This window comes from Vespula vulgaris, chromosome 9, assembly GCF_905475345.1.
Source record: "Vespula vulgaris chromosome 9, iyVesVulg1.1, whole genome shotgun sequence".
Lineage (NCBI taxonomy): Eukaryota > Metazoa > Arthropoda > Insecta > Hymenoptera > Vespidae > Vespula > Vespula vulgaris.
The window spans coordinates 2,505,466-2,527,880 of NC_066594.1; the positions used below are offsets into that span (position 1 = coordinate 2,505,466).

Genomic DNA, 22,415 nt, shown 5'->3' on the forward strand with positions numbered 1-22,415 from the left:
TTATCAACAAATGAATATGGGATGAACGAGTTAATAAGTATGTATGAAAGAGAGAGAAAGAGAGGGAGAGAGGAAAGGGAGTATTTTTATTATATATATGAAAGTTTCATAAGAAAATATAATAAATGATACAAAGATTATTAATAAATGTTTATACATATTTCAAAGAAATATAAATATTTTTTGGAATAAAAAGGTATACGTCTTGGTATATAAATGAAACGAATAAATTGGCTTGCCTGCACTCAGGAGTGCATATGAAAGGTTCACAGTAAGTACATGATTGCATTCAGGAATGCAAATGAACATAGTATAGTAAGGATATATATTTCACATTCGGAATGATCAAAGATGAATGAATGAATGCGCTAATAAGGATGCTAAACGAAGAAATATATAAAATACGTCGATCTCTGGTGATATCTTTTTTTTCTCAATATATTACATTTGTTTAACAATAAATAAATGAAATTTTATTTTATTCCATATATAATAAATGAATGATAATTAAATGGTGCAAATGAATTAAAAGAAAATTTGGATCATTCTGATAAGAAATATATATAAACCTTGCTAAATGAATGAAGTGACATAAATGGCAGCCAGCACTCAGGAGTGCATATTAAAATATGTCAAGGATATACATTTTTATTTCAAAATTATCAACAAATGAATATTAAATGAGAAAAGTACAAAGTATATATGAAGGAGAGAGAAAGAGAGAGAATATTTTTATTATATATATAGATATATGGAAGGTTTATAAGAAATGTTGAGGAGATATAATGAATGATATAAAGATTATTAAGAAATATATGTGTGTATATAGGAGAAATATGATTATTTTTTTGAAATAAAAATGCATAAATCTTGGTATATAAAAGAAGCGATCGAAATGGCTTGCCTGCACTCAGGAGTGCATATGATAGGTCACAGTAAGTACATGCCTGCATTCAGGAATGCAGATGAACATATTATAGTAAGGATATATATTTCACATTCGGAATGATCAAAGATGAATGAATGCGCTAATAAGGATACTAAACGAAGAAATATATAAAATACGTCGATCTCTGGTGATATATATTTTTTCAATATATTACACTTGTTTAACAATAAATAAATGAAATTTTGTTTTATTCCATATATAATAAATGAATGATAATTAAATGGTGCAAATGAATTAAAAGGAAATTTGGATCATTCTGATAAGAAATATATATAAACCTTGCTAGATGAATGAAGCGACATAAATGGCAGCCAGCACTCAGGAGTGCATATTAAAATATGTCAAGAGTATACATATTTATTCCAAAATTATCAACAAATAAATATGAGATGAAAGATTTAATTAATATATATGAGAGAGAGAAAGAGGGAGTATTTTTATTATATATATATGAATGTATATATACGAAAATTTTATGAGAAATATTAATATAACGATACAAAGATTATTTATAAATATTTATACGTATTTAAGAAAAGTACGAATATTTTTTGGAATAAAAATGCATAAGTCTTGGTATATAAATGAAGCGATTGAAACGGCTTGCCTGCACTCAGGAGTGCATATGATAAGTTACAGTAAGTACATGCCTGCATTCAGAAATGCAGATGAACATATAGTAAGGATATTATACATTTCTTGTTTTGAATGATCAAGATAAAAATGCACTTATAAAGGTATATAATAAATAAATATTTAAATATTCTAGTCTTGTTATTTTTCTAAAGAAATAATATTTATTTAATAATAAATAAAGATTATTTCATACTCATTGTAATATAATAATATATTTATATTTAAACAGAGTGCAAGTGAATGAAAGAAAAATTTCAATCATTTTAAATTAGAAATGTATAAATCTTGCTAAGCGAGCGATATGATAGACAAATAAGAGCCTTGCACTCAGGAGTGCACAAAATATGACAAGGATGTACATTTCTATTCCAAATTATTTAAACATGATTATCAAATGAAATGGTTCACAGATATATAAGAAATATATATACTTTTTTTTATAAATACATATATATGACAGATTCATAAGAAATAAGAAGAAATAATAAATGATATGACGATGAATGTATAAGAAGTATTTATGTATATAGTAAGTAAATATGATTATTTTTTGGAATAAAAATGCATATATCTTGATATATAAATGAAACGAATGAAAAGGCTGACCACACTCAGGAGTGTGAGCGAAAATAGTTCAGAGTAGGGACAGGTTTGCATTCAGGAATGCACCTGGATACTCAAGCATATAGATTTTTATTTCAAAATAATTTTGAATTTTTTATATAATTATTAGTAAATCAATAATTCTTTTCGCATCTTTTTTTTTTTATATATATACTCACTTTTTGATGATTATATATTTATATATATATTTTATCCAATGCCAACGTAGTCTTATCACAAGTTGTAGGATGGCTCAGTTTTTGTAAGAGTTATTTTATGACTTGTATAAATATAATCATCATCTTATATAGATTCTAATTATTGATTAAAAATCTATAAGACTTGATGTAGTTAGGAAAGTTAGGATCTGTTAAAACAAGCAGTGGTGATAAAAATAATTCATAAGAATAATAAGCAAGAATATATTAAAACTATTTTGTCTTTAATATTTGTGTAATATTTTTATATATGATCTTATTTTCCTCTTTCAGATTTCATATTTCATTACTATTTCATATACATATACAAACTACATGGTTTTAAAATTGTGAAATTGTATTACTATATTTTTTTTTAATTTAATAGATAAAAAAGTGTCTTACATATAAACGATTTAATACGTACATCAGACACAATGTAACTGCATACTTCGCATTAGTATAAACGTAATAATATAAAATACATGTAATCTGTTGGTTGAATATAGATCTGATCTCGTTATGGATATGTTTATGGCGGTATACAAAATTGTGTATGCATTTTATAATACGACACAAGGTGCAGTATATTTTTTTTTCCTTTTTTTCTTTTTCCTTTTTTAACGCGATCAAATCCTTCAATATTGTGAAATATTCACAATTCTTTTCCTTTTTTTCCATAACGTATCTTGAATGATTTACATTATGTGTCTTAATTGTAGTAAACAATTGATAATTTATTATGCAATTATATCTTTATATCCTTATATCTTTATATGTGGTTCTATATATTTCTATATTATTCTATATATTTCTATATTATTCTATATATTTCTATATCATTCTATATATTTCTATATATTTTTATGTATTTCTATATATTTGTACATAACATGCACTCATAAGTTCATATTTTTATTTAAATGTAAAACATGTTTACTAATGCATCGAGAATTCGATATATTCAGTGCCAATTTTATGGCCATTTTAATACATTTTTTTTTCTTTTATTTCAGCATTACAATCTATGGCAAAATATATACGTATATAATTTTTTACTTATTAAATTATCAAAATTATGAAAATATTTGCCCATAGATTGTAAACAAAAATTTTGTCTTTCCACACATGCCCTTTTATATAGTTTTCTGTTACAGAGAGGCGTCGTTCTCATGTTTCAAGATTAGATATTGCAAAATATCCTTTTATATATCAGTGGGTATTAACAACAGTGTCGAAAATAATTTTTCAAGATTTGTCATATTATCATAGTATATGACATAAAAATAAATTATGAATTATGAAAGATTATGAATTCATCATATAAAATTTGTGTTTCAGGTTTTCCAGGTGCTTGGATTAACAAGAAATCAATGCAAAATAATAATGTGGGAAGATAATTTAATTAAGTATTGATGCTGAATGAAGAATTGGAATTATAAAAAATTAAAAATCGAAATATTCACTAAATTTGAACTAAACGTAGTTAATTTCTGTTTCAGGAAATATCATCCAAATTGGCAAGATCCGATTCCACTCTTCGTTGGTTGTTCTTTTCGTTTGTGAGATATGTATGTATGCATGCATATGTGTGTATAAAATAATTCTTAGTTTAATATATATTTTATTTTTAGAAAGTAATAAAATTATAAATTTCTTATGTCCACAGGTTATTTGTCTATTATATAAAATATGCATATTGATTTTGATTGTTTCTTGTTTAATTATAAAATGTTTTCAGCACTTTATGTTCACAGGTGACCGTAAACAGCACAATGGTAATTTAAATAAAATTCGCACATTATTTCGATTGCTACTTGTTTAATTATAAAATATTTTATATTCACAGGTGATTATAAATGATGATTTATTATAGGAAGTACGCAATTCGCATATTATTTTGATTGCTACTTGTTTAATTATTAAATGTTTTTGACATTTTATATTCACAGGTGATCGCTACTACATTATATGAAATTCGTATATTACTTCGATTGCTTCTTGTTTAAATATATTGTTTAGATTTTTTATGTTCACAGGATTTCAGTATCGTGTGCAGCAAGGTTCAACATTAGTTTAATGGGAATAGAATTCCATAAAGGGCTCTATTCTTAACCGGGTAGGTAGGTCGACATCAAACGAATTCATAAGTTTTCATCTAGTCATGATCGATTAGAAAAAAATTTTTGATTCGTTTCGCGATTGATTTTGTTTCTTTTTTCTAATTTTAATTATAATTCTCTAAAATTAAAATAATTATTATTGAATATGTCATAATAATGATTTTATATAATAGTTTGCAAAGTAATTCATATTAAAAGTAGAGTCTTTAGCCCGTGGGTCTCCGTATGCAGCAACCTCCATGTGGTGGGACCTGGAAATCGATATTACTTACGATATACGATAAATGTAAATAACGTAAGTACTGTCGAGCTAATGGCTGCATTTAAATTCAATCAAAATTTATTGTGTTCTATGATGATTGTAACTATTTTTCCACTTTGTTTATTTCTCGCATCTCAATAGAGATATAAATATATTAATTTCTTATTTAACAAATTCATTATTATAGTATATATATATATATACATATTCAATATATATAAAATTAAATACATATATACATATGCAACATATTCTTATTGATATATATATAATAAAATTGTGTGTGTAAATTATTGTTTGTTTGAATAAAAAATTACGTCTAGGCTTTCCAGTAATCAAGAGGAGCCAGTTGCTGCTATATCTTTTGAGAATGGATTGTGGTCTTATCATATATGTTTTATTCTTTGTCAGAAAATGTACAAACTCTTAATCAAAATTTGAAACTTAATTATCATGAGCATTAACATCTTAGTAATTATCTTTTTTCATGGCTTTACAATTTTTATCGTTGATCTAATGTTATCTATAATTTTTGTTTAAATAATGTATTTTATAAGAAAGTAATTCAACAAAAAAAGTAATATCAATAAAAAAATATTTTATATTTTTATTGATAGCATATATTCAAGGTTCCTCAATTGTTCGAATTTTCGATTGCATTATATATCAAAATGTAGAATCACGCGATTAAATGGTTTATAGAAATAGATGATAATAGAAATTAAAAGTGTATGGTACGTCAAACGAGCGTATTATATTATGTTCTATTGCATTATAGTATTATATATTTTCTTTTTGTTCCAGATGATCCTCGTTCAATTCGCTAATAACATCTATTTTCGATTTTTGCGTACATAGAAAATTAAATTTTATTAGTAAATTTATTAAGTAAATTTATTAGTAAATTTTTCCGAGACTATTGATTAATAAAAGTTAATAAAAGTAATTAATATTATAAATAAAAGTATATAAGTAATAAAAGTAATAAAAGGATAAATAGGAATGACAAAACATAAGTGCGACAGAAAAGTTTTCTGTGCGTTTTCAAATTAATTTTATAGCTTTATTAATTTAGAATTTTGATATATTCAATTTATCTATCTGTCGAAATATAATCAACAAGTATGTAATTAATTTAACGTGTAATTGAAATTTAACACAAAAGAGATTTTGGAAAAATATCGAAGTATGCAGCCATCCGCCCGGTAGTACTTGCGTTATATGATTATATATACAATTTCGTTATAGATTTTAGAAAACATATATAATTTAATTATGAATTTTAGAAATAATCTAGACATAGATTTCAATATACCGCAAGTACTACCGACCCAGGTCCCACCGCGTGGAGGTAGCTGCATATGGGGACCCACGAGCTAACGGGGATTCTACTCTCTAAGATTCGCGTGACCGGCGTGTTCAAATAAACGATGTTCAATAAAACGAAGTCCCCGGTAGGACTTTTAATCGCGCCCGAACACTCCCGTGAGTGTTAGTATAACGATGACTCTACTCTAAATTCGCGTTCGCGGCGTTCACGCACCAACCGAGTATTCAGGCGGCTAACAGGAGGAGGGTCAGTCCACGCTTACGGATAGCAAAACCATACTACTCGGCAGCACGCGAACCGACACACGACCGGTCATTATTCGGTTTAGCAATCAGACGGAGTCCTTTACCGTAGGACTTTTAATCGCGCCCGAGAACACCACGCCTGTGCCCGCCGACACACGCGCGAGTGTTCTTCCTATCCTACCCGTATTCGCGTCTAGCGATCGATTATGAACCGAACCTTTCGACGATATATCGGACTCGTCGATATATCGAAATTTATAAAAAGGAGGAGAAGCAGAAGAGAAAGAAAAGAAAAGAAAGCCGGAACATGCGCGCATGTGAAAACGATAGAATTCGGAAGAAAAGAAAGAATAACCGGAAAGTAACACATGCACGTGTGAGAGCGATGAAATTGAAAAGAGAAGATGGACATAGAATGCAGGTACGCTTGACCAAAACTAGAGTACGAAAATCGAGCTCGATTTAACGATACTGAAAGGAGACCCACAAAAAGAAGCCCACGCCCATGAGCCCAACTCATGAGACCCACCCGAGAGAATCTTTAATAATTAATCTGGTGTATTCATTTCCGAATATACAAAAGATATAAGAATCGATGTAAAACGTATGAACTTCGACGTTTACTTTGGAATTACATAGAAAAGATTTTGGATGAGTCTTCAAATATGCAGCCATTTGCTCGGAAATACATGCAGGCTATAAGATATGAATACATCACAAGTACTGCCGACCCAGGTCCCACCGCGAGGAGGTTGCTGCATCTGGGGACCCACGGTCTAACGGGGACTCTACTCTAAGTTCCACGATCCGAGATGCCTTTCCGCTTCGGGAGCTTCGGGCTTCTCAGCAAACTGGAGATGTATAAAACCCCGCTTACAGAAAGCTCCACCGTCCACACCGTCGGCTTCAGACATCTCGAGACACGACCGGTCGTGTCTATTTCGATTTCAAAAATCAAAGCGTAGTCCTCGGTAGGACTTAATCTCGCGTTCGCGAACACCCACGCGCGTGCCGGCCGTCACGCGCGTGAGTGTTTTCCCTATCATTCGCGTACGGAAGCAAGGAGACATACCCTCCCTGCATATAACAAACGTTATATGCACAGAGGTTCCTTTAACTTCCGTGTAAAAACCCCAGGATGATCCGTCCCTCGATCACCTAACCTGAAACAGAAAAAGAATGAAAGAAGAAAAGATAAACATGTAAAAATTATATGCAAAATTATATGCAAATATAGATAATAAAAGTCAAATAATAATTAAAAAAAATACAATAATTAAAATCAAATATATCATTAAACAATAATATAAATTAAAAAATAAATTAATAATTAAATAAACTGAAAAAAACAAATGTACAATTAATACTTCCCTGTAAAAATTTAATTTCACGATGATCGATCCCTCGATGATCTAACCTGAAACAGATAAAAAGTAATAAAATAAGAGAAAAAGAAAAAGAAAAAGAAAAAAGAGAAGAAGACAGAAACGTGCCCGTGAGAAATATAGAACTCAGAATAATGGATAAACATTTAAATGATCATTTGACCAGATAAAAATCAGAGTACCATAAATCAGTTTAATTTTTCCCTAATGAAGGAACGAAACCCGCCTAAGGCCCACACCCGAGGGCCCCACCCAAGGGTCCCACCCGAGACTAATGATTAATAAAAGTTAATAAAAGTAATGAATATAATAAATAAAAGTATATAATTGATAGAACTATCAAAAGTCTATAATTAATAAAAGTATATAATTAATAAAAGTATATAAGTAATAAAAGTATATAAGTAATAAAAGTAAAGAAAGATAAATAGGAATAACAGAGTATATAAGTGCGATAGAAAAGTTTTCTGTGCGTTTCCGTATTAATTTTATAACTTTATTAATTTAGAATTTTGATATATTCAATTTATCTAATTGTCGAAGTATAACTAACATGGTAAAGTGTAATTCATTTAACGTGTAATTGAAATTTAACACAAAAGAGATTTTGGAAAAAGATGGAAATATGCAGCCATCCGCCCGGTAGTACTTGCGTTATATGATTATATATACAATTTCGTTATAGATTTTAGAAAACATATATAATTTAATTATGAATTTTAGAAATAATCTAGCCATAGATTTCAATATACCGCAAGTACTACCGACCCAGGTCCCACCGCGTGGAGGTAGCTGCATATGGGGACCCACGGTCTAACGGGGACTCTACTCTAAGTTCCACGATCCGAGATGCCTTTCCGCTTCGGGAGCTTCGGGCTTCTCAGCAAACTGGAGATGTATAAAACCCCGCTTACAGAAAGCTCCACCGTCCACACCGTCGGCTTCAGACATCTCGAGACACGACCGGTCGTGTCTATTACGATTTCAAAAATCAAAACGTAGTCCTCGGTAGGACTTAATCTCGCGTTCGCGAACACCCACGCGCGTGCCGGCCGTCACGCGCGTGAGTGTTTTCCCTATCATTCGCGTAGGGAAGCAAGGAGACATACCCTCCCTGCGTATAACAAACGTTATATGCAGAGAGGTTCCTTTAACTTCCGTGTAGAAATCCCAGGATGATCCGTCCCTCGATCACCTAACCTGAAACAGAAAAAGAATGAAAGAAGAAAAGATAAACATGTAAAAATTATATGCAAAATTATATGCAAATATAGATAATAAAAGTCAAACAATAATTAAAAAAATACGATAATTAAAATCAAATATATCATTAAACAATAATATAAATTAAAAAATAAATTAATAATTAAATAAACTGAAAAAAACAAATGTACAATTAATACTTCCCTGTAAAAATTTAATTTCACGATGATCGATCCCTCGATGATCTAACCTGAAACAGATAAAAAGTAATAAAATAAGAGAAAAAGAAAAAGAAAAAGAAAAAAGAGAAGAAGACAGAAACGTGCCCGTGAGAAATATAGAACTCAGAATAATGGATAAACATTTAAATGATCATTTGACCAGATAAAAATCAGAGTACCATAAATCAGTTTAATTTTTCCCTAATGAAGGAACGAAACCCGCCTAAGGCCCACACCCGAGGGCCCCACCCAAGGGTCCCACCCGAGACTAATGATTAATAAAAGTTAATAAAAGTAATGAATATAATAAATAAAAGTATATAATTGATAGAATTATCAAAAGTCTATAATTAATAAAAGTATATAAGTAATAAAAGTGTATAAGTAATAAAAGTATATAAGTAATAAAAGTATATAATAAAAGTATATAAGTAATAAAAGTAAAGAAAGATAAATAGGAATGACAGAGTATATAAGTGCGATAGAAAAGTTTTCTGTGCGTTTCTGTATTAATTTTATAACTTTATTAATTAAGAATTTTGATATATTCAATTTATCTAATTGTCGAAGTATAACTAACATGGTAAAGTGTAATTAATTTAACGTGTAATTGAAATTTAACACAAAAGAGATTTTGGAAAAAGATGGAAATATGCAGCCATCCGCCCGGTAGTACTTGCGTTATATGATTATATATACAATTTCGTTAAAGATTTTAGAAAACATATATAATTTAATTATGAATTTTAGAAATAATCTAGACATAGATTTCAATATACCGCAAGTACTACCGACCCAGGTCCTACCACTAGGAGGTTGCTGCATCTGAGGACCCACGGGCTAACGGGGACTCTACTTTAAGTTCCACGATCCGAGATGCCTTTCCGCTTCGGGAGCTTCGGGCTTCTCAGCAAACTGGAGATGTATAAAACCCCGCTTACAGAAAGCTCCACCGTCCACACCGTCGGCTTCAGACATCTCGAGACACGACCGGTCGTGTCTATTTCGATTTCAAAAATCAAAGCGTAGTCCTCGGTAGGACTTAATCTCGCGTTCGCGAACACCCACGCGCGTGCCGGCCGTCACGCGCGTGAGTGTTTTCCCTATCATTCGCGTACGGAAGCAAGGAGACATACCCTCCCTGCGTATAACAAACGTTATATGCAGAGAGGTTCCTTTAACTTCCGTGTAGAAATCCCAGGATGATCCGTCCCTCGATCACCTAACCTGAAACAGAAAAAGAATGAAAGAAGAAAAGATAAACATGTAAAAATTATATGCAAAATTATATGCAAATATAGATAATAAAAGTCAAATAATAATTAAAAAAAATACAATAATTAAAATCAAATATATCATTAAACAATAATATAAATTAAAAAATAAATTAATAATTAAATAAACTGAAAAAAACAAATTTACAATTAATACTTCCCTGTAAAAATTTAATTTCACGATGATCGATCCCTCCATGATCGGTCCCTCGATGATCTAACCTGAAACAGATAAAAAGTAATAGACTAAGAGAAAAAGAAAAAGAAAAAGAAAAAAGAGAAGAAGACAGAAACGTGCCCATGAGAAATATAGAACTCAGAATAATGGATAAACATTTGAAAGATCATTTGACCAGATGATAATCAGTGTGCCACAAATCTGTTTAATTTTTCCCTAGAGAAAGAACGAAACCCGCCTAAGGCCCACACCCGAGGGCCCCTCCCAAGGGTCCCACCCGATAGAAACTAAAGTAATTAAAATGGAATAATTCTGAATTTATTTAAATTTAAATTTATAAGAAAAAATCAAAATGAAAAATTCTCGACCGTAATCTAAACGAATATTCTCTTCCCGTAACGTGATAAAAGATAGAACTTTCCTCAAATCTGGGAGCGTGTGTTTTAATTTCATACGTACTTTTATTCAGTGTATTTTTATTTTTTCCAGCTTGTAATCTTTTATAAGTGTAACATATTATACGTTTCGTAGTAATGCTTTTAATATAGAATTTGATTTTATCAAAATAATAAATTATAAATTTAATTGCACTTTAGAAAATAAAATGTAAAGAAAAGAAAAATTTACTACTCGACTTTAATAAGAAAAATGAATAAAATATGTAATAATTTTATTACACGTTCTATTACGCATACACGTAACATTGCGGGAAGAGAGATGGAATGTAACGTTGTCCGTGTTTCTGAAGTCATTATTATTATTACATAAGAACATTTTGAGTGACCACATGGTAAAATTAAAATGTGACTGAGAGCCATTTTCGAAGGGTTTTGTCAAACCTTCGAAAATAACTCAATAGTCTAATAGTTGCCCTCTTGAGCCACAATTTGTGGATGCGTCTACGGCATATAGCCTCTTCTTTGCTTCGTGTCTTAACAACTACAACAGTATTCGATAACTACAGTTAATGACAAAGAACTAAAACCATCGTTTACTTTAAAACATGAAAGAAAACTAATAAATATAACGCAACTCTAAACAAATTCTGAAACGAAAAATCGACAAAGCGTTTACTAATGGTCACTCAATGCTCTTTTACTTATTAATTACAACCAATCACTCGTGCCGATTCGGACCTTTCGTCCTCGACATGATTGAGTGATTGGAGGGACTTAAAAATTAACTCACTACTTAAGAAGTTCTGCGATGGCTCCAAAACACTCGACCGCGATTTAGGTCGAAATTGAGGGTGGATGATTCGTAGTTGGTTGAAAATGAGGTAGGTCGACATCGAAGTTGGTCGAGATCCTCTTCAGTGATGCACTGACTCTAATTCGCGGTAGTTATTTATTAACGAACGATCACTGAATTTATTTCGCGAAACTCTATTATATATTATAAATACAGTCTGTGCGACTGTTAAGAAAACAAATAACTTTACGAACAAACACTGACTCTAACGACTGCATTGCGCGCAGTCTATGCAAAAACACTTATGTTTTAAATCGCGAAACGCGAACGAACTAACACTGCTTCTACTTCGCGATAAATTTATTTTAGCGATACTAACACTCGACTACATCATTGCAACGCGCGCGATTGCAATGAAGTTCTGAAACAAAAATATAAAGGAAATAATTAGTATCCCTGTTATAATATAAACCGTATAAATCAATCAACAAATATGTAATAGAGAAATATACTTACTTTAAGTCTTTGTTAATACTGGCACGAATTGCATCTGTGAAAATTTCTAAGTTCCCTCGTTGAAATCCGAAGCACAACTGAACTAGTAACTGTCATAATCGGTCAAAGGTCTGAGTTTGTTGTCGTCACGGGTGGGAGATTATCCCCGCTTCACCATTTAATTCTAAAACAAAACAAATCGTATAGAATATTGAAAAAATGAGTGATATAAATATGTACTTACATTAACCCTTCTCTTTTACTTGCGGAGCGTGCGTACCATGAGGATTCATATGCGAATGGTGGAAATTCGAGGCATGACTGGACCTACTGTCAAAGGCGGCCGCCTTATATCTCCTCCGAGTGGCAGACCATCCCCACCACCCCGTTTCATTCTATAACGACAGAAATCGTATAGATTATTGAATGAACGAGTGATCGACTAATGTATTTACATTAACCCTTCTCTTTTACTTGCGGAGCGTGCGTACCACGCGGATTCATATGTGTATGGTAAAAATTCGTGGCATGACTGGACCTACTGTCAAAGACGGCCGCCTTATATCTCCTCCGAGTGGCAGACCATCCCCACCACCCCGTTTCATTCTATAACGACAGAAATCGTATAGATTATTGAATGAACGAGTGATCGACTAATGTATTTACATTAACCCTTCTCTTTTACTTGCGGAGCGTGCGTATCACGCGGATTCATATGTGTATGGTGGAAATTCGTGGCATGACTCGACCTATTGTCAAAGGCGGCCGCCTTATATCTCCTCCGAGTGGCAGACCATCCCCACCACCCCGTTTCATTCTATAACGACAGAAATCGTATAGATTATTGAATGAACGAGTGATCGACTAATGTATTTACATTAACCCTTCTCTTTTACTTGCGGAGCGTGCGTATCACGCGGATTCATATGTGTATGGTGGAAATTCGTGGCATGACTCGACCTATTGTCAAAGGCGGCCGCCTTATATCTCCTCCGAGTGGCAGACCATCCCCACCACCCCGTTTCATTCTATAACGACAGAAATCGTATAGATTATTGAATGAACGAGTGATCGACTAATGTATTTACATTAACCCTTCTCTTTTACTTGCGGAGCGTGCGTATCACGCGGATTCATATGTGTATGGTGGAAATTCGTGGCATGACTCGACCTATTGTCAAAGGCGGCCGCCTTATATCTCCTCCGAGTGGCAGACCATCCCCACCACCCCGTTTCATTCTATAACGACAGAAATCGTATAGATTATTGAATGAACGAGTGATCGACTAATGTATTTACATTAACCCTTCTCTTTTACTTGCGGAGCGTGCGTACCACGCGGATTCATATGTGTATGGTAAAAATTCGTGGCATGACTGGACCTACTGTCAAAGACGGCCGCCTTATATCTCCTCCGAGTGGCAGACCATCCCCACCACCCCGTTTCATTCTATAACGATAGAAATCGTATAGATTATTGAATGAACGAATGATCGACTAATGTATTTACATTAACCCTTCTCTTTTACTTGCGGAGCGTGCGTACCACGTGGATTCATATGTGTATGGTGGAAATTCGTGGCATGACTGGACCTACTGTCAAAGGCGGCCGCCTTATATCACTTTACGGGTGGCAGAGTATCCCCACTACTGCATTTAATTCTAAAACGATACAAATCGTATAGATTATTGAATGAACGAGTGATCGACTAATGTACTTACATTAACTCTTCTCTTTTACTCGCGGAGCGTGTGTCTATTAGTATTGAGATGCTCACTCGTCGGCGCACAAAAGGAAACTAACGAAATAATAATCAAAGTAAATAAAAATCGTGTATGTTATGTTACACGAAATCAATGACGCTGTGACGAAAATTGCCAAGTATTAAAATATTAAATTGAAATTATTTTGTTTCTCGCATGATACGGTCTTTTTGTTGTTAAACGAATGTTTTATTGTTGAAAAGTTTTTTGTATTGCATGTACATAAAAACTGTTTAAATAATTGTAAAAACTTATAGATAATATTAATTTCTGAGCGTCGCCTTTGGGAAGATAGATTCTCGATATGCACTCGTCGGAATACAGAAGAAAACTAATTCGAAATTCTTATGTAGCTACATAGGAAATGTGTACGTACGAATAAAAAAGTATTTGCTTGTGCTTACCTTTGCATTAAAAGGACGAATTTTTCTAAGAAATAACGAATGAAGCGTACTAATTTACACAGGTCAGTAGTTTCGCAGATTGGAGCCAATGTTTTTATACTGGATTCTATGGATTTGTGTGAATGTGTGCGGCATCTGTGTGACAGCAACGAGAGAGAGTATTTTTGTTCGCATATTTTCCGATGAAAAAGAGATATTTTTGCAAAAAATGATATTGGTCAATATCCTAATGCTTTTCAAAATTTATATAGATCAATAATGATCGCAAATCTAGACTAAATCTCTGTTTTTTCTTACCTTATTCCGATCAATTTCTTCTTCGTTGCAGCTTCTTCTTCTTTCAAAACCATTAGAACTTCTGCCTACCAACGAGTACATAATAAGTACTTTCGAATAGAAATTATTTAATTCATTGATTATTCGATTTATTACCTAGTCATTTCTTGACTTCCGAAGTAGGAGAGAGAAGAAGCATAGGTTGGTACATTACGCGGGAATCTACGCATTTGGCGGATATTTTATGACTTACAAAAAGACTAAGATGTTTGATAACCATTCTCAATGATTTTTTTGCGATTGAATATTATATTCTGTGCTATTTTTTCAATAAAATATTAAGAAAAATTAATATATTTATCAGTGCGTTATATTTTTAAAATGAGGCAGATGTGCCGCTTCTAGCTTAACTAACTAATTTCACGTTGTAAATGACGCCATTGCTGATTCAGTTCGTATCAAGCAGACACGTCGCCCCGTCCCTCTCGTTAATTATAGGTAATTAGCAGATTTTTTTTAACGTACACCTGATTATTATACACCAATCGATAGTTAAACACGCGATTTTTAAAAGGCCGCGTTCGCAAGTCGGGATATTATGGTGTTTAAAAGATATTCGCGAAAATGAAATCTTTCGTCGATTCCCCGGAGAGCTATTTCGTCTATTTTTTTTCTCACTTTTCCAATTGATTTTCACAATATCGACACCTCTCGCTTTTTAATAGTGACTCTGATCAGTAACTTTGCGTTTATTATTATGATTGATCGATAGTTTGTTTTATATTCAATTTTCATGTATTTTCATACACACACACACACGTGTATAGATTTTTTACACATTATATATGCACATACACTCTTCTAATCTTCTCCTTTTTTCACACACACACACCTTTAATTTTATCCTGTATTAATTGAGATCTTACATTTTTCAAATTTTCAAGAATTTCACGAGATAGAACAGAATCGAATTAGTGCATCGTTTTTCATGGTTCAGAATTAAGGTGATGTTCGTTATTTGAAGGTACGTCCGGTAAGTCAACTTCTTTCTTCATATATTTCCTGAGTAATTGTGTAAGATGAAAAAACATAATCCGGGATTGTATATAACGCGATCGAAAACTCGGCTTTGTCGATGCGTTGCGTCCTTCTCGATGTTTTTTTGTATGGTGCTGTGTGTAAAAAGATCTGTGTTTTTTCTTTCTTGTTTTGTCATCGGTTTTCGCTTCGGATATAAGTACTTTGTAAGAAATAATGTTGGTAATACTGTCCAAAAATAATGCGTATTTCGTAGTATTCTCGTCGCCTATATACATTTCAATGGAGTTCTCTATACACTTATGTACGTATGTATTATTTTTTCTTCGTTCCTTTCTTTTCGATATTCGAGCTTTCTCGATTACATACAATTATTGTCGACACATGATATATAATTCGATTGTAAATGACGTAGTTATTCGTTATGGTAAATAAATATTTAAAGAAGTATTATTTTTTCATATACATACAAGATACATATGATATATATATATATATATATATATATATATATATATATATGTAATATGTAAATACATAAATCATCGAATTATTTCGATTTAACATTATTTCGCGCGTAATATATAAAGCATAGAGATAATATAGGTACTTGTGATACAAGTGCGTATCTATTTAATGTTTCTATATCTTTAAAAAATATAATTATTTCATTAGAAAATTATTGTCTATGTTTAAAATTCGAATTAATTACATTTGTCATCCATATAGTATTATCTACGTACTTATATTATATTTTTTATTATTTTTCATTGAAAAATATAATGTTTGATTTGACTCGATTGTACCTGTGATGACGTCATCGAATTATAGGGACTACTTTCCTTCCTTGCCACTAGTCTCATCGCCATCTTGGACGCAGTGACATGTGTACACGGTGTTTCGTCGCTCCGCATAATTACAGGTAATTAATAAATTTTTCCTAACGTACACCGTCTTCCTATATATCAATCGATAGCTAAACGCGCGATTTTTATGAGGCCGCGTTTGCAAGTCTGGGAATTATCGCGTTTAAGAGATATTCGCGAAAATAAAATCAGCCTCTCGTAGATCGCCGGGGAAGCTTTCGCGTCGCACTTTTTCTTCACTTTTCCTGTTTTATTTTCATAATAGTGATACTTCTCTTGCTTTTTAATGATGTCCTAATCAATAATTTTGCATTAATAGTTGTAATCGATTGATATTTTGTATTAAATTCAATTTTCATATTACATACCTACACACACACACGCGCACACACACGGATAGCACAGAAGCATACGATCCTACACAAACATACACATACCACACATTAGGGATCCAATCGTATATATATATACACATATATAGAGTAAGTAGATCATATATACATAGATGTGTACATATAGTATACAATTATGTATATACAGTTATATATATATATAATTAGTCATACGTTACACCACACACACACATACACACAATGGATATTTCCCTACACATATTATCTACACACTTTTAATCTTGCCTATAGTAATATGATATTTCATTTTCAGATTTCTAAGAAGCTGTAGCTACAATACAGAACGTCGAATATACCAGTTTATACATCTCTTCGATACGAATCGGTAAGTTTATCTCATTTTAATACATATAGCGAGGCTTAATAGAGAGAGATAGGACATTGGCATGGAGGTCACATTAGGCTATATATTTTTAAGAAATTTATTGATCAATATCTAAACAAAAACAGTCGAGTGTCGAATTCTCACAAGGACAGAAGAGAAATCTTTATTCCCGTATAACATTTGGACATGTACAGTCGAAAGTACTGATTAATTTCGTTTTAATAACGCATTTTATTACATAATTTTTTTATTCTAACTTTATCACGATTACATTAATATTACAGAAATTAATTTCTTTCTGTTTTTCTGTTTCAGAAGTTTATTGCAATCGCGCGCGTAGCAATGCAGTAATCGAGTGTTTGTGTCGCTAAAATAAAAATATCGCGAAGTAGAAGCAGTGTTTGTTCGTACGCGTTCGCGATTTAAACAATAAATGTTCTTACATGGACTGCGTGCAATGCAGTCGTTAGAATCAGTGTTTGTAAGCGAAGTACTATGCTTTCTTAACAGTCGTATAGACTGTATTTATAAAAAAAAAGTAGCTTTTCGTGAAATAAATTCAGTGACCGTTCGTCAATAAATAACTACCGCGAATTAGAATCAGTGCATCACCGAAGAGGATTTCGACCACCGTCGATGTCGACCTATCTCATTTTCAAGCAACTACGAATCATCCACCCTCAATTTCGATCTAAATCGCGGACGAGTGTTTTGGAGCCACCGTAGAACTTCTTAATTAGTGAGTAAACAAATTTTAAGTCCCTCCAGTGCTCAATCATGCCGAGGACGAAAGGTCCGAATCGGCACGAGTTACTGGTTGTAATTTTTTAAATAATTTATTGACGAGCACGACCGTGAGTAATTCCTCTTTTGGATTTACTCGCGAGTGGTATATTTTTAATCGCCTATGTGTTTTCATTGTGTATATCTATTTTATTAGTTTAGGATAGGGTCTTCTTGTTTCATAGATTGAATTAATTAATAGTGCAATTAATAAGCACTGTTTTATTCGTGTTTGCTCGCGATATTAGTAATGAAATCGGATATTAATTTATCCGATTTCGTCAAAAAAAAGCATGTAATGTGATCTACGTTATATGCATTGCTTCGTATTTAGTCTATTTAATCGCGATTTATTTCGATATATCGATATAGATGTAGTAAAAAATGAACAAGAAGACAAGCGCGACGGATAGATTCTGGAAGACAAGTGATGGATCATGATTTTGTTCTTTAATTAGAATAGTCGCTTGTTAAAAGGAATCGTCCGAGGTATTTTGATTATTATTACATGAAAAATTAATGAAATATTCAATCTATTTTTTTCATAAAAGAAAAGTCTCAATAGAGTCATTGTTTTTGAAAGAAAAAAGTCGAGTAGAATCATTGCTAATAAAAAACAAAGAGACTTGTAGAGTCATAGTCCGTAGGCCCTAGAATAAGTTAATCATTTTTTAGATCAGGATTTTCAGCTTCTAACAAACTAATTCCCGTTTCTCCCCCCCATACTTTCTGCGTTCTCATCTATGCGTGTGCCCAGGTGTTACACGTATGGGTGAGAAACTGTTAGTATGGGTTTAGTTTTAAGTTTTCCCATATTGGCGACTGTCATAGCGTTAGTGATTGTGCACGATGTACCTTGCATCTGGTGTGTTCGTGCTAGGTGGTGCATTGTACATCGTTTCGCGATTATTTATAAATAAATACGAATAAAACAATTACACTAATAGATTATTATTTAAAATACTATACTAATATATTATTATTCATATCGTTTTGCATAGTAGAGTCAGCATATATTGTATGGAAATATTCGTATATTACTAGTATGCATATATATACTAGTATGTACTAGTATTTTTTGCTTTAGTCTTTTACGCAATAATCATTAGCCTTGACAGTCGATTACAGCAATTGGTACGTACTCCTAATATATTAGAAAAAATACGCGTTTGAGCTAGGGTGTCGGAGGTGTCCCGGGGCATACTCTCTAGTGTAGGCTTTTGCACCCTGGCGGTATGTGAGAGAATCGTGGAGTGTGTGTGTTGGAACGAATGTCTTGCTATTTTTTAAATATAGGTTATAGGCAGGCAGGTAGCATACCTTTTTCTGTGTGACTGTGTATTTAATTTTAAGTAGGTAGGACCGGATACAATGCGTTCTAATTTCCACTCAGGAGTGGAATCTTCCGTATCCGCATATTAGGCAAAGTTTCAGCAAATTTTACAATTATTACAGCATGTTTGTGTTTTTTTTTCCCTCATATTTTGCTGATGCTCTGTATTGCAAGATATATCTATCAGTATCCAACAGTTTAAAAGTCTTTGCATTTGTTTAAAAATTTCTTTCCTTCGAATTAGCAAAGATTTTTGAACGTGTTGGATACTTAGTATTAAGTATATTAACACTTTGCACTCTCTTTTGTGATTTGTTTTTTATAAAGTATATATCATTTTTTATACATGTAGATATAGTAAAGTAAAAATAGTAAAAATACAAAGTAAACATGATTCTTTGTTTCTTTGTCCTTTGAAGGATAAGACCATGAGATGTATCATAGATTTTGTAGTTTTTTTCGATACTTTTTAATTTTTTAAATGCGAAGTGTTAATAATAGGTTCATCGATTAGATTAGATATTTGCTTGGGCATTCGAGTAAATGTGTCTGTGTAAATGCGTACGATTGATGGATTCTTTTGATCCATTGATCGTCCACAGGCTAGGATAGTTCATAAAATGTATAATAAGCTTTCATTTTTAATTTTTTTTTTGCAGTTCTTGTTAGGGAATGCTCTATAGCAATTATTAAGGCACGAAGAAACGAAGAGGCTATATGCCGAAGAGGCCCCCATAAACTGTGGCTCAAGAGGGCAACTATCGACAACGAGTCATTTTTTCAGAGGATCATAATATATTCCTCTGATAATGGCTCGTGGTCTTATCATGTTTTTCTATTTTTTTACCACGTTGTCATTTTGCTCGTCAGTAATAATTGTTATAACTGAAGATATTCCATCTCTTTGGCGAAGTTCATGCCTGAATCGTTCAATAGATGCACAAATTTTTAGTTAGTTAGAGTCCAAAATATTTAGATTCGCGTATTATTAGATTTTGTAAATTGACTAACTATCGTTGACATTACAGTAATTATTCTTATACAATATTTCATTCTGATAGAATATTATTTCTAATTTTTGTATATAGAACGCGATAAAGAAGTAATTGATAATATAATTCACATACATTTTTTTAATTCTTAGTAATAATACTTGGTCTTTGTCAATTGTTTAATCATTGTTTGTAGTAAATTGTAATATAGAGTCACGCGTTTAGATTTTAACTTATTGCAACGTGATGTAGGGATTGATAAAAATAGATAGGGAATTAAATTGAAAAGTGCATCTACATATTGGCACGTCGAGTGGACGTGCTATATTTCATGTTTTTATGTATTAATTGTATGATTAATGTATTTTCTTTTTGTTACAGGTGATCATCGTTGGATTTGTTACCATCAGTCTTTTTCGATATTCGTATAATAGAACGCTTGAAATGGATGCTGTTTAAAATGTGTTTATGTATATATGCATTTCTGAAGGCAAACACAAAATATTAAATTTAATTATTTTCAAATTTTTTTTTTGTAAATATAATTTCAATATAGCAAATATAATTTCAAATATTTGGAAATGGACCAAAGATTTGAAAGATATTTATTAATAAAATGTTTAATTAATGAGAAAAGATGTGTTTCAGGTCTACAATCTCAATTGGATCATATGTCTGGTTTGTTTTTTATATTAATAATATCGATAAGTACACAGAATGAAATTGCATACTTTTGCAGTTTTATTATGAGAGTTTTTATGATTTGTTTTATACACACTATGTTTAATTTTTCAGGTAATGACGAAATTGATATTATACAAAGTAATATAGAATTAGAATAAAACTATATTAAAATTATACTAATAAGATTATATATAACTAATTTTGAATAATTTCATATTACGTTATCTTACAAATTGGTAAAGTATGTTAGTAAGTTTTTTAAAACTTCATAATTTTATTGCATGTTTATTCATAAGATGTAATTATGATGCGTGATGCATGTTGGGGTTCTAATGCTTCATTTTTTACGCTTTAGCACATTTATATTAAGAGTATTATTGAGGATTTAGTTCTAAGGTTAAATTATCTTTAAGGCTAATTTAAGATAATTAAGATACTTTAAAAGGTCTGGATATATATTGGGTTGATACATGAATGAGTGTCATTGATTGTAAAACGGCATTTATGTATGAACTAATTCTTTCTTAACTTTTAAATCTCCAATTTTAGATTTATTAATAATATAATATATTAATTATAAGTGTAATATAATAGTAATTATAAAATACATGTACTTTGTATATTTCTGGGATGTACAAATTGCATGTAATAATTACGTCAAGCAACGATATCTTTGTAGAACTTTATAGATATTTTTAAAATAATTAATAAAGCATCCAAGCTTTTTCCCACGGGTAGGTTAGAGCAAAATCGCGGTTGATGAACCCTCGATCGACTACGATCGGATCGATAGAAGATTTATTAAACGCGATTAATTAGAATGTTATTTTAGCCCGTGGATCTCCATATGCAACAACCTCCATGTGATGAGATCTGGATCGGTATTACTTGCAATCTATCCGATTATGAAAATATTATTATGAATTATCTAATTACTATTATTCTGATAGTACTACTTTTGATAATACTATCTAAGTAATACCGGGCGAATGACTTTTCGAATAGCAAGTAATGCATTTCCAAAATATTTTCTATCTAATTCTTATTAAAGTATATTATTATTAAAATATTTTAAATGGATATTAAAGTATCTTAAATTTTACATTGTTAATCTTATTTCCGTAAATAAATAAATAAGATATAGTAGAATTCTAAAATATTTTTTTAGAGAAACGCACTGATAAATCCTAATTTCTTCATTTAATTATCCTATACAGGTTAATCATTACTAAATTTTCTATGATT

General features: G+C 31.6%; 2 long non-coding RNA genes across 2 annotated transcripts; both read right to left on the reverse strand.

Annotated features, from left to right (window-relative positions):
• Window positions 1–12,113: 12,113 nt before the first annotated feature.
• LOC127066526 (uncharacterized) lies at window positions 12,114–12,748 on the reverse strand. Its single transcript, XR_007782417.1, has 3 exons — window positions 12,537–12,748; window positions 12,314–12,476; window positions 12,114–12,218 (listed from the first exon to the last, which is right to left on the reverse strand). It is a non-coding gene; the product is annotated as an uncharacterized LOC127066526 (long non-coding RNA).
• A 20-nt stretch (window positions 12,749–12,768) lies between these two features.
• On the reverse strand, window positions 12,769–14,076 carry LOC127066525 (uncharacterized). Its single transcript, XR_007782416.1, has 4 exons — window positions 14,015–14,076; window positions 13,839–13,954; window positions 13,628–13,742; window positions 12,769–12,898 (listed from the first exon to the last, which is right to left on the reverse strand). It is a non-coding gene; the product is annotated as an uncharacterized LOC127066525 (long non-coding RNA).
• Window positions 14,077–22,415: the final 8,339 nt, after the last annotated feature.